The 11802-nt window shown below is 38.2% G+C and overlaps 1 long non-coding RNA gene across 1 annotated transcript; it reads left to right on the top strand.

Moving 5' to 3' along the window:
• Nucleotides 1-69: 69 nt before the first annotated feature.
• Nucleotides 70-11733, top strand: LOC144244495 (uncharacterized). Its single transcript, XR_013338960.1, has 3 exons — nt 70-183; nt 5107-5152; nt 11439-11733. It is a non-coding gene; the product is annotated as an uncharacterized LOC144244495 (long non-coding RNA).
• The last annotated feature ends 69 nt before the right edge of the window (nt 11734-11802 follow it).

The raw sequence follows: 11802 nt of genomic DNA, 5'->3' as shown, positions 1-11802 counted from the left end.
CAGCGCTCGCTCGCCCGCCCGCCCAGCGCTGCGCGGCCGCTTCGCCACCCCCGCCGCTGTCGCTGCCGCCACCCCTACCGTCGCCTCCAGGGGGCGCCCCGCGCGAGAGACGGAGGACCGGCCCCTGCGAGGCAGCCTCCCTTTGTGGTCCTGGCGCTTGGCCTGGAATCTATGCTGGAAAAGGTGAATGAATAAAACTTCTGCATTTCCTCCAATACTGCTACCTGTTCTTAAAGTTTAAACGAGGTAGCAGCTTTGCCGTTCATGTCTACCAACACCATTTGGACCAATGTTATTGGAAAAACGCTGTGTTGAGCCTTGAGAGTTTACAAACTTGCCCACTTTGGTATCCTTAGGATAAATCTTACCCTTTGTGCGGAGGCACACTAGGAAAGTGGTCTGTCTCTCGCAGGCAGTGTGGGCGCTTTAAGTTGGTCCCTGAGGCCTTGTTTAGCACGTTTAGCCGGTTGACTCCTGTCCAAGTTATGTCCAAAGAGAAGTGAGAAATGGAGACGATGAATGATATCACTAAACCCCAAGTAAAATGGCCAAAACTTTTGTGCACTATAATTTAAAATAAATATATTAACGATAATTTGAGGTAAAAACGTTGGCCTGATTTGGGAGAGCCTTTCAGTTTACTGTCTGGCCTGCTAAACCACGCCAGAGGTTTGAATAATATACAATGTTAATTCTATGCTGGGTAGTGTGATAATTCTATGCTGGGTAGTGTGATGATTAAAAAGGGGGGCACTTGAGTGGCTTGGTCAGTTGAGCTTCCAACTTCAGCTCAGGCCATGATCTCAAGGTTAATTAATTTACAAGCCCGGCTTCCAGCTCTGTGCTGACAACTCAGCCTGAGCCTGCCTGCCTCTGTGCCTCCCTGTCACTCAAAATAAGAAATAAGAGGCACCTGGGTGGCTCAGTCAGTTAAGTGTCCAACTTGCGTTCAGGGCATGATCTCACGGTTTGTGAGTTCNTGACTCCCTCTCTCTCTGACCCTCCCCTGCTCACGCTCTCTCTCTCTCTTTCTCCTAGAAATAAATAAAACATTAAAATAAATAAATAAACAAACATTTTTAAAAAAGTAATAAAATAAACATAAAAAATAGGTAGATCAGGGACCCCTGGATGGCTCAGTCGGTTAAGCAATTGAGTCTTGATTTTGGCTCAGGTCATGATCTCACCGATTGCAAGATCCAGCCCCACATAAGGCTCTGCTGCTGAGTCTACTTGGGATTCTCTCCCTCTCCCTGACCCTCCCCTGTTTAGTTTCCCTCTCTCTCTCTCTCAAAATAAATAAATAAACATTAAAAAAATAAATACATAAAAGTAAAAATGGGTAGGTGAAAAAAAAGGGGGGGCTGCAAATGGCTTCTTTGACTCTCTTGATTTTTATAAAACTTCCATGTTCCGAACTCAGAAACTCACAGATCATGGGGTTGTAGAGAATGTCCATTATTGCCTATACAAAATCTACCTGGACTCAAAATACAATACAGGTATGAATATGAATTACCAGGTTGAAGTAAACTTAGCATTATAGTGTTAGAATAAAATATTAAAGAGGTCTTCTTATCCGATGCTTCTTTATAGGTTGAGGCTCTAAGGTCCAGAGAAGACCTACCCCAGATCATAAGGGAAGCAGGAAAAATTGTAAAAGTTCTCCTGCCCCCTGGTCTATTGAGTTACTTCATAATGCTCAGGGGTCCCCAATTTTTTCTCATTTTAGGACTTGACTCATTGAGACCTTCAAATAAAGAAGAGGCCTAAGTAATAAAAAGACTTGGGGGACACCTGGGTGGCTCAGTCCGTTAAGCGTTCAATTTGGGCTCAAGTAATGATCTCACAGTTTGTGAGTTCAAGCCCTGCATTAGGCTGACTGCTGTCATTGCAGAGCCCACTTCAGATCCTCTGTTTCCCTCTCTCTTTGCCCTTCCCCAGCTTGAGCTTGTGCCCTCTCTATCTCAAAAATAAATAGACATTTTCAAAATAAGGACTTGGAGTGACAAATTAAACAAATTTGATGTTATTTCAATATAATAATAGCAATTAGTTATTGATCACTTATATTAACTTTTCATGGATTATCTCATTTAATCCAAGTTTTAAACGATTTCATTCTTAGCACAGCCTTAAAACTGAATAATCCCTGTTTGTTATAAAAGCTGTTTTCCCCCAGTCTCATTTGATATATAATACAAAAGAGTTTTGTTCCTGAGAAGATGGGGTATATACCAATTCAAAATTCTGATAACTAGTATCCTTTGACTTGGTAGCTCCATTTCTATAAATTTATTTTAAGGAAGTAATCATTAATGTGTTCAAAGATGCTATATTGTTTACTGTAGCATTCTTTGGAATGTGGAAAGATTGGAAATTGTCTTTAATGGTCAACAAGTGGGACTGATCATACAATGGAATATTCTGCAGGTATTAAGAATGATACAGTAGATAAATATTTATCAGTGTGGAAAGATGTTCACAATATATTTCAAAGGGAAAAGAAACAAGCTGATCACAAAATTGTATGCTTAGAATGATCCTGTTTGTGAAAGAGTAATAGTGGTTATTTTGGAAGGTGGGATCATGAGTGATTTTTAGTTCTCCTTCTTTTGCCTACCTGTATTTTTTTTTATGTTTCAGTAGTAAATTTTTATTATTTTGGAATTAAAACAAATTTTGTTTTAATGAATCACTATCCCTGATTATTATCGAAGTACATACAATGAGCAAGCCATTGTGGCAAAGGTGAGCAGACAAGAAATTCAGTGCAGTTTAGCACAGTAAACTGTGCTAAGACTTAAGGCTAAGACTATGTTCTTTAGCCACTGTAGTTAGGGTATTAATTAGCCTTAGCTTCCAAGTTGTAGCTCTGCCCTCTTTAAGGTATGTCATCTTGAACAAGTTACTTGGTTTTTCTAAGCCTAAAACCAGTAATGATAATAAAAGCTAACTTTCATAGAGAGTTTACTTTCTGCTAGGCACTGTGCTAAGCACTTCTTATATAATCTCATCCCCACATCAGCTGGTGGGGAAATTGTGGCTTAAATTAAGGGGACTCAAAAAACTTGCCCTAGTTTACATAATTAGGTAAATACACCATCACAGTGTGGTTATGAGGATTAAATGCAAGGATATACTTAAAGCACTTAACCTAACATGTATTATATACATACATTATATATATACTTTGTATATAATGACGTATATATAAAATGACAGTATAAAATAATATATATTGTCATTTCAATAATTTAGGCACAACCCTATAGCAAAGTCTGTTCTTTGTAATCATGTTATTACTCACATCACCTCTCCAGGGAATCTAATTTGTCTGTTCACTGAGGTGGATAAGAACATGGGCTGTAAAGCCTGCCTGTCTTGGTTTGGATCCTAGCTCTACGACTTACTAGCTCAGTGATCTTGGATCAGTTACTTAACCTCTTTGTTTCTCAGTTTTCTTGGCTATAGGATGGGCATAATATTAGATCTAACTTCATGGGGGTTGTTCTGAGTATTACAGAGTCAACAGAAAGCAGTAAGAAAAGTGCCTGGTATACTTAGAGTTGTTTAAATGATTATACATTTTACAAATTATAAGTTTTTTTTACATTGATATAAAGATTTTAGTACATTCCTTATGTTGATATCTGAAGATATTTTTATTTAACTCTAAAAGGTTGTGTAAATGCACAACCTGTCAGAATTCATAGGAGGAAGCTGTCCCCATTTAAAAGAAATTCATGTAGCATTTACATGTGTTTGTATTTACCAAAACAGAATTCAAACACAGACACTATATATATCAAAAAATATCAATTCTTTCAGTTTTAACTTTTCCAAAATCAGTTCATCCATGAATTCTTCAAAGAAAAGAATCTGGCATATTTAGAACTTCACTTTGTCATACATTTTGTTTATTGTATTCGAAGATTTGATCTATTCTCTGGATTTATGAGGTCTTTTGAAAACAACTGAAAAATTCTACACATAAATAAAAAATAATACATCTTCAATCTTATACTCAAATATGTTAAGGTAATACTACTTATGAAAAGTCTCATAAAAAAACAAATAATCATAGCATTAAGAATTATAGTACAGGAAAATAAAACTATTTCTCATCAACTGAAAATACTTTTGGGCTAAACTATATATGTGTGTGTGTGTACACACACACATACTTCATTAAATGCAACATATTAAAATTTAATTTTATCAACATAGTATTAACTATTTAAAACAAATGTTTTGGAATTATGTCAAATTCTCCAAAGTATAGTGCTAATTTACATTCCTTCCCAATACAAACCATAAATAGAATCTGTTATAATTTTACAATTACAAGTCATATTGTGTCTCTACGGTAGTCAACTTCATGTAACAAAGCAATTAGTAAGAGCATGGAAACTTACTTTCTTCCTCTGAAAGACAATTCTGTATAAAGGGCAATGTTATTTTTCTTTAAAAGTCTGGAACCTTCACACAAAGGCATCACAAGCTCATTGTGAACCTTAATTATAAGGGCACCTGTGTTTCTTTGTTTATCTGGTTGGTTGGACCTGAGGATTTGATTTGCCACACTCCTCCCCTGTCCCGCCCTATTTCTCTCTTAATGAGAACAACTTAACAATAGCATCTGTACAACCTCCAGGGCTCAAATAATGACTGGGGAGGAACACAGGCATTAGTTATGGTAGGAGAGCATTTGCTGCTTAACCTTTATGTAAAGGGCTAAAATTCAGGGAAGTAAGAACAAACTTGTGGGATAGATTACTTTTAACACACAGGAGAGGTTTCAGAACATGAGACCCCACTCCTATATACCCAACTCCAGCACCACCCCACTCTTCTCCTGGAGAGGCAATGTGAAATTAGATGGAGTCAGGTTAACCCCACCTCTGTCTTTCAGGAGCTCTGTGATCTGTGGCGAATTCTTTTATCTCTTTGAAATATAATGGAGATAATAAGTAGAGATAAACTTACCTTATAGGTTTTATGAAGATTATTTTTAATGTTAATGGAAAAAATGTGTGCAGTAACCATTAATAGAAGTTGCTTCTTTTCCCCTCTTTCTCCTCTACCTGGGACACATTCAAAAAGGCTCCAGCTATGCTCACCCACAGAAGAAGAATAGGCATGTGTGAAGGTATGGATAATATTTGATGGATTTGGAAATTTGATATGAGATTAAAAATGCATCTATTATTTTCATCATCATCTGAGCACTCAGCAGATCTAGGCCTCCTGCTAACCACTGGCAGTGGAGTTGTCTTCTGTCCTCAAGAGGATCACAGCCTAAGGGGACAGTAGACAAGGAAATGACAGACCGTGATAATACAATGTAACACAGTTAACAAGTGCTAAAACAGAAGTATCAGGGACCTTGAGAGTGCAGTAGGGGCATCCAAAACAGCCTGGGGGGAAGGGGATGAGGTAAGAGGGTTACCTGGGAAGATTCATGGAAAATAAATTATTCTAAAATTGAGTTTTGAAGAACAAGTAGGATTTAGAAGGTGAAAGCCTAAACATTGAAGCTTGAAGCAGGTGAGGTGTCTTTTTAAAAAAACCTGCTCTACATAGCTGTGAAATAAACGGTATATTCCACTGTCAGACTAAGGCTTCATTGTTATGTTATTATTGTGGATATAACAGAATTTGTGCATTCTCTGATGTTTGATCGCATGAAATTTCACTCGAAACAATGAATAAGCTCTATTTTCAAATAAGCCCATGAGCATATGTTCAGAAACATTATATTAGAAACTTTGATGTAACAATTTTAACTATTCTTAGTTGTTCTTAGCTGTTGCAGTTTGCACTTAATAAATGAGATAGTTAATTGCTTAGTAGTAGAAAATGGCTTGGCCAATGATGACATGCAGGAAAGATTACTCAGTTTTCATATAGGTTTTATTGTTGCAAAGGACCTTAGAGATCATTGATATCTTCCTCCTCATTTTATAGGCAAGGAAGGCAGGCAGGTCCAGAGAAGCTCAGTGATGTGCCTAAGTTCACACAATTGGTGAGAAGCAGAGCCCAGTTCTCTTGACTTTCCATGCATTGCTCTCACCAACGGCAATGACTACCATTTCCTGGATAATTCCAGTGTGCTGATGTGATTAACTGGAATCTCTATTATTTTATTTATTGACATTGCCAGTCTAATGCCCATGCCTTGAATCCTTTTAGAATGAAGCAAGGAATAATACTTTTCTTAAATTTTTAAATTTTATTTATGTATTTATTTATTTTTTTGAGAGAGAGAGAGAGCACAGCGTGAATGCATGGGCAAGTGAGGGAGGGGCAGAGGGAGAGAGAAGGACAGAATCCCAAGCAGCTTCCACACTCCTTGCAGAACCACACTCAGGGCTCCATCTCACAATGGTGAGATCATGACCTGAGCTGAAATCGAGTTGGCAGCTTAACCGACTGAGGCTTCCGGGTGCCCCATTGGAATAGGTACTTTTATTCATTCATTCATTCATTCATTCATTCATTCATTCATTTGTTCATTCATTTATTTGTAATTATTTATTTTTGAGGGGGGAGAGAGAAAGAGAAAGAGAGAGAGAGAGTGAGCAAGGGAGGGAGTGCAGATAGAGAGAGTGAGACACAGAATCCGAAACAGGCTACAGGCTTTGCACTATCAGCACAGAGCCCATTGCAGGGCTTGAACTCACAAACTGTGAGGTCATGACCTGAGCCAAAGTCAAACCCTTAACTGACTGAGCCACCTAGAAACCCCTGGAATAGGTACTTTTTTTTTTTTTAATATTTTTTAATGTTTTATTTATTTCTAGGAGAGAGACAGCATGAGCAGGAGAGGGTCAGGAAGAGAAAGAAACACAGAATCTGAAGCAGGCTCGAGGCTCTGAGCTGGCAGGCAGCACAGAGCCTGACACGGGGCTCGAACCCACGAACCGCGAGATCATGACCCAAGCAAAAGTCAGACGCTTAACCGACTAAGCCACCCAGGCGCCCCTGGAATAGGTACTTTTAAAAGTAAATGTTTGTGGAGTGTCTGAGTGGCTCAGTTGCTTACATGGCTGATACTTGATTTCAGCTCAGGTCATAATCCCAGGGTTGTGGGATCAAGCCCCACGTTGGGCTGTGCATGGAGCCTGCTTAAGATTCTCTCTTTCTCCCTCTCCCTCTGCCCCCGCCCCTGCCCATTACACTTTCTCTCTCTAAAAAAATTAAAATAAAAAAATAAGGTATTTTAAAAAATTATTTGTTGTGAGGATATCAATAAATAAAGAAATTGTGTTCACATATTTTGTTTCATTCACTGGTTAATGTATTTCTTTCAAAGCTAACTTTAGTTCTATGTATGTCTTTCAAATTTTGTTTTTAAGATTCTCCTCTAGGAGTTTGATTTAATTCCATTCAGTTTGACCAATATTTATTGAGTCTTTGTGATAGTAAAGAAATCTTTCTTTTCTATTACATTTTCACTGGATGTCAGGCTTCATGAGAGGCTGTGTCATACCAGGAAGAATCACAAGCTTGGGAGGCAAATCCCAGCTCCACAACTAACCATCTTAGTCTTGGGGATCTTGGCAAATTACCTATTTTCCTTATCTATAAAATGAGGGTATGAATTAAATCTACCTTAAAGGGTTATTCTATGGATTAAAATGAATGATATAAGTAAAGGGAATCCACTTTATTCATGGCCATTTGTTCTGCAGGTTACTCACATTCATTAGATTGAGCAGTATTCTGTTAAAGGTAATTTATTATAATGTGTGGCAGTTTGTATTTTTCAAATGTATCTACAACAATGTCTCCCAACCCACCTGTTCTTCTTCAGTGTGACCAAAGGGGAATCTAATCCTCCTCCCCCTTGAATCTTGGTCACTCTTAGTGACTCTAGGTCCCACTGTCCCTTCTTTCTAGCTGATAGGAATGCAGATGTCATTATGGGAGTAGAGATATGAGTTGGTAGGACAACACAACAAAAAGATTCTGGAATCTTGATGATTATTTATATTGTCATAGCAGCCGTGGACTACAATAGCCAGACTTTTACATGACAGGGGAACAAACTCTTGTCTTATTTTTAAGCTACTTATTTTGGACCTTTCTGTTATAGCAAACCAACCAATATTCTAATCAACACAGTTAGAGATACTATAATGAATCTAAGTGCCTGGCATAAAGCAGGTGCTCCATGGAAGGTAGCTAGAATATTTCAAATACCAAAACCATCTACTGCCCTTCAGGACATATTCCTACCTTTCTGGGTGACTTTAACACCTGGTTCACTGACTTCTTCCACATAGTCTTCCTCCTATCTCTGCCCTCTGGGTCATCAACAGACAATAATAATCTTTTTGATCACTTAATCCCACTAATCGTTCAACTCCTCATCTCTAATGCCTCATTTTCCCTTCATTTCAGCCACCCAGTCACTGTTGACTCAGGCTTCATCATGGCATTAAATGGCTCCACCCCTAAGTTCTAGAATTCTGCCATATTTTCTCTCCTAGCCCAGGCTGGTCCAAGTGGGCCTCTGTTGGTATCCCACAGCCCCTGTGCAGTCCTCTGTCATAGCTGGTGTCACTCTGCTTTGTCAGTTTCAGTTCCTGTATCTGTCTCCCTTCTAGACTATGGGCTTTTTGAGGTTGGAGACTGACTTATTCATCTGTGTAACTACAATTCCCATCAAAAACATGACTACTAGTTGAAAGTTCCCAGTTTTTCCTGCCTCCATGCCTTTGCTTATGCCATTCCTCCCTAGGAATATTTACCCCCTACTGAATTGCCTGCTTTTAACATCAGACAAATCCTATAATGCTTATCACAGATGTCATCTCTAAGTTTTTCATGAAATGACACTTTCCTCTGAAGTTCCAAAGCATTTTGGTGTTATTTCTTTACAGGCACTTTGATTTGCAGTCAACTCAATTATTGAGTACCTACTATTCACTCAATATATGCTGCCCATTTCATTCATGGCTATCTTTTACACCTTATAAATACCCAGTCATCCTGATTTTGCACATAAGAAACAGAAGCACTGAAAGGTAGGTGACTCTGCCCAGAGTCACACAGCTAGAGAGTGGTGGGATCACGATTTTTGTCCCTTGTGTAAATGTCTTGTCTCTCTGTTTGAGTTCTTTTTTTTTTTTTTTTAATTTTTCATAGTTTATTTATTTTTGAGACAGAGACAGAACATGAGCGGGGGAAGGGCAGAGAAAGAGGGAGACACAAAATTTGAAACAGGCTCCAGGCTCTGAGCTGCCAGCACAGAACGCAATGTGGGGCTTGAACCCACGAACTATGAGATCATGACCTGAGCTGAAGTCAGATGCTTAGCCAACTGAGCCACCCAAGTGCCCCTCTCTGTTTGAGTTCTTTGTGGGCCAGGGCTGTGTTCCTTTGCCATCTAGCCCAATCACTTGCACATAGTGCATGCAACAAATTCACAGAAAATAAAATACTGATTTACGGGCTTTCAGAAAACATCTATAAGGCAGTACACAGACTCCTTATTCCACTCCCATTTTCCTCTCACTGACTCAGGGGGCCTGGCTGCCAATGGGCTCACATTCTACCCTTCCAGGAGCAGGTGCTAATTCAAACAACCTCATTAACAATCTGTGGGGCTCCCACAATAATTACGGTGGGGTTTTAACTATCTCCAGTTCCAACAATTCAACAGCTTCTATTTTTAACCCATTTTAATGGTAGGATCTAAAAGAGAAGGAGTAGATAGGGATCTAGTAGTCTTCTGTGCCACCCTATATCCCTCTCAGTGTTCCAGAAGAAAAGAACCTGTCCAAAAGCAAGAAAACATATTAAATCAGCTACATAAATTGTGATTTATGTCAAGAACAGTTTATTGGTTCCTTAGCTGTGTAAATGTTCCAATTTTTTAATCAAGGTAAATCTAAAATCAAAGAACACTTACCAAGCTACAACTGACCTTGACAGAATAAGCACCCTCCTCCAGCCATGTGGTTCCCATGATACCCTAGTAATTCCAAACATTCCTTCCCTCCTCAACATCACTCTTCTCCTAGAGAAGAAGGCCTAGGTCCCAGAAACTTTAGTTTGATTTTGCTTAATGTCTCTTTTTTTCATTTCACTTTGAACTTCTTGAAGCTGGGACTCTGTTAATCATATCTTGTGAACCTAGCTCTTGGCAGAATGCTTAGCACAAATTACACATAGTAAATGTTTGTTGAATGAATAAATAATCTAACTCAGTGTTATTGAAACTTTTTTTAACTGTGCAAAGTAAATATAATTTATGTTCTACCCTCTTTCATTGTATGAAACAATACTTCCCTTTAGCAATTGTAACACACTCTGATGTTTGCTACCAATCCTACACCATCCTATGTCATTTCTTTTAAATGCTGATTATGACCAAATACATTGATTTATGACCCTAAGGAGTTCCAAACCTAATTTGAATCAGATTAGGTATAGGAGCTATGTCTTATTTTGTACATAGGTTATTTTATTTACTGTCACCACATGTTTTTAAACATTTCAAGTGTTAAGTGAGGGCATAAATTAAAAATAAACATATGGGGAGAAATTCTCCACACAAAATAGTCAATAGCTCTCCTCTGTAGGGTCTCACAGCTTTTAAAGTTTGCCTCTTGCCCTTGGAAACACCAGGAATGCTTGGGATGAGAATGAGTCATTTTTGCCACTAAGTGTTTCCCAAAATGTATGTGTCCATTCTTCCTCAGGACACCAAGTAATAATAACACCAAGAAATAATAATACCTAACATTTACTGAATACTTACTAAGTCCTAGATAATGCTCTTCTTTTTTTTAGTCCCATTTATTTTTGCTTTTGTTTCCCTTGCATTGGAGTCAGATTCCAAAAAATATCATTATGACCAATGTCAAGGAGCTTACCACTTATGTTTTCTCATAAGAATTTTATGGTTTCAAGTCTTACATTTATTTTTAAAATTTTTATTTATAGTCTAGTTATTTAACATATAGTGCATTAAGTAATATTCTTTTAATCACTTTATATGTGTATCCTCAATCCTCACACACACAAAAAGCACTTTTAGGTAAAACCTATGATTATTTCCATTTTAGTTTTATAGTTGAGAAAACTGAGTCACAGAAAGACTCACATTGCTAGAGAATAGCAGAGCCAGAATTTGAACCCCGGCATCCTTAAGAGGGTGTGTATGTCACATACTCAGGCTATATTCAAATCTTGTCTCTGCTTCTTAATAATTGTGAGATCTGAAGCAAGTAACTTAACATCTCTGTGCCTGTGTTTTCTCAACTACCAAATGAAGTTGGTGGTAATAATAATAGTTCCTACCTACAAGATTTGTTGGGAAGATTAAGGCAGTTTATATATAATACTTAGAAGAATGCCTGGGACATAGTAAGCACTTACCTGCATACTACACCACTGTACTAAACTATTTTTATTTTTCATAGATGTATCTTCCATGGTGAGAAAACATTTGCCCTGAAAAGGACCCTAGAGATCAGCTAGTTCCACTTGGTCCTATTGCAGAAGAGGTTGGTTTGAAGAGGAGAAACAACTTGTTTGTCAAAAAGAGATGTCACAGAACTGGGACTAGAAGTTGGGAATCTAGTTTCCCAACTAGTGCCCTTTCCACCACTCTGCCTATCTCTCCTTCATGTATTTAGTTCCTTAGTTGTTTATGAACTCTGCTATCCTGTGCATTCCATTTTCTCCATTTAATTATGTTACTGGAAATAAATCTAAATGCTGGACGCTAGGAAAATTCTTTTACACAACAGGATATACCACAAGCATCCTGCTTTCTATGTTCAT

This window comes from Crocuta crocuta, unplaced genomic scaffold (genome assembly GCF_008692635.1).
Source record: "Crocuta crocuta isolate KB4526 unplaced genomic scaffold, BGI_CrCroc_1.0 scaffold168, whole genome shotgun sequence".
NCBI classification, from domain to species: domain Eukaryota; kingdom Metazoa; phylum Chordata; class Mammalia; order Carnivora; family Hyaenidae; genus Crocuta; species Crocuta crocuta.
Note: the sequence above shows the minus strand (reverse complement) of the source record. Positions and strands in the feature narration are given on the sequence as shown.